Raw genomic sequence first — 2,697 nt, 5'->3', positions numbered from 1 at the left:
GTTATTTCATGAGGTGTTGAATTAATTATATTTGGAAATTAAAATAGGTTTGAAAAAAAGATTATTTTTCAAGAAAAATCACCAATTTTTAATGCTCACTATTTTAATCGTTAAAATCGAAATAAAAATCCGAAATAACCGAACCAAATTTGTAAAAATCAAACCAAACCAAAATTATTTTGGTTTGGTTATGGTTGTCATTTTCGTCAATCTGAAAATCGAAAAACTGAACTGATATTCAACGATCAAACCGAACGAACTGAATGCCTACTCCTACTTAAAAGACACTTTTCCTTTAATTTTCTCAATAAATAGGGTATGGATAATGGGTAAATAAATAAAAACAATAGATGTAAATAACTAATTTAAATAACCAATATAAAAATATGATATTCATAATTTCAATTTTCATCCTATAAAACATGATAAATTTGATAAAAAAAAGGCAAAGAAGAAGGCAAGATGGCAAGAATAATAGCTGAGAGCGCAGATCTAACAGTGAACAATACCTGCATATCAAAAGCAAAGGGATCAAAATACTAATTTCAGTCAAGAAATGATATAGATTGGTTGAGATCCAAAAGGATTCTCAAGTGAAAGACGAGAGAAAAGAGAGAAAAAAGACGAGACAGTTGGGATTACCCTAAAGATAAGAGAAAGAGAAAGAAAAGAGATGAGTTATTTTATGGTTAAAAGAGATCAGATTTCTAGATATGAGTTTAAATATTTATTAATAATTTATGATGGTGAAATACTTTAAGGAAAATGAGGAGACGGTGACATTGAAAAGACAAGATAAGATAACTCAATGAGGTATTTTTGAGTTATCCAACAAAACTTTTTATCGCCTTAGTATTTAGTTTTTATTTTGGACAAAAAATTGCTTTTCAATTAAAACAGATAAGTTATTCTATTGAAAATTACCAACAAATCAGTTATCTGTCGCAACAGATAGCAACATCTATTTGTTAAGTTCCAACAAATAAATCATCTGTTCCAACAGATGTCATTATCTGTTTGATAATTTCCAATAGATAAGTTCTTTGTTGTAACATATGACATTATCTATATGATAATGACCAATAGATAAGTCATTTGTTACAACAGGTTGAACATCTATTTTAAAATAAATGTCTATGATTGGTTGATAATTTTCAATAGATGTGTCATCTGTTCAACAGGTTAGTTCTCTATTTATCCATATCAAGCCATTATTTGAAATATCTAGATTGATTTAGCTAGAATTACGGATGAGTTCATACGTTCAACTATAATTTCAACTGAGTCATTGCAATTGCATGGTGTTGGTATTGTATTCGTCCTGACCGAAGTCATCAATTGATCAATTTGAGTTAAAACGATTCAAATCAAGCCATTGTTTGAAATATCTAAATTAATTTATCTAGAATTAGGGATGAGTTCATAGGTTCAACTACAATTTCAATTGAGTCGTTGTAATTGCATGATGTTGGTATTGCATTTGTCCTGACCGGAGTCATCAATTGATCAATTTTAGTTGAAATATTTCATATTAAATCATTGTTTGAAATATCTAAATTGATTTAGCTAGAATTAGGGATGAGTTCATAGATTCAACTATAATTTCAATTGAGTTATTGCAATTTCATGATGTTGGTATAACATTTTTAATGATCAGAGTCATCAATTGATCAATTTGAGTTGAAATGATTCAAATCAATCCATTAATTGAAATAACTAAATTGATTTAGTTAAAATTAGAAATGAGTTCATAGGTTCAACTATAATTTCTGATGTTGGTATTATGTTCGTCCTGACCGGAATCATCAATTGATCAATTTGAGTTTAAATGATTCATATTAAATTATTATTAAGTTAATACTAAATTCATTAATATTCCAATTGAACTTAGTAACTGAAAACTAATTTAAGTGAAATTAATACAATTTACTGTGAAATAGTTAAAGTTTATATTTTAAAAAATTAATTAAGATCAATTCAGACCAAATTAACATTTTCAAAACTTGTCATTCTTTTTCAAATACAAATCAACCCATACAAATCATCCATTTGCGGGAAAAATATTTCATCATTTAAAATCTCGAGTTCTCTCTCTTTTCTTTCTCTCTCAATAATATAAACAACAACTACTCAACATATTGCTCAACCCTCCACAATAGATCAATTTTCTTCCTATTTCTGACCACATAGTTGTTATTTTTTACTTTCTTCTTGCCTGTATCCATTATTTTCTCTCTCTTCACAGGTAACAGAGTTTGAGAAGAGTTCTACATTTGTTTTTTCCTAAAAATTAGAGATTTTTAGTTAATGATGAGAAAAATACTTTTATTTATATTATCTTCGAGAATAGATTAACAATTTTGAGTTTTGATGCTTAAAAATCGTAGGAAGAACCTGAGAAAACCCTAATTTTTGTGCAGTGTCCTGTTGACTATTGTGGTATTGTTGAATGGTGTTTGTGGTATTGTTGGTATTCATATTATTGGTGTTGGTGGTCTTAGTATTGGTGGTGGTATTGGTAAAATTGGTATTGGTGGTGGTGGTGGTATTAGTGGTGTTGGTGGTCTTGGTGGTAGTGGTGGTGGTATTGGTGTTGTTAGTGGTGGTGGTGGTGCTGGTATTGGTGGTGGTGTTGGTATTGGTGGTGGTGGTCCTGTTAGTGATTAGTATTGGTGTTGGTGGTGTTGGTATTGGTTG

The sequence above is a fragment of the Capsicum annuum genome, chromosome 4 (assembly GCF_002878395.1).
Source record: "Capsicum annuum cultivar UCD-10X-F1 chromosome 4, UCD10Xv1.1, whole genome shotgun sequence".
Classification (NCBI taxonomy): Eukaryota; Viridiplantae; Streptophyta; class Magnoliopsida; order Solanales; family Solanaceae; genus Capsicum; species Capsicum annuum.
The sequence above is the reverse complement of the archived record's forward strand: the minus strand, read 5'-3'. Positions refer to the sequence as shown.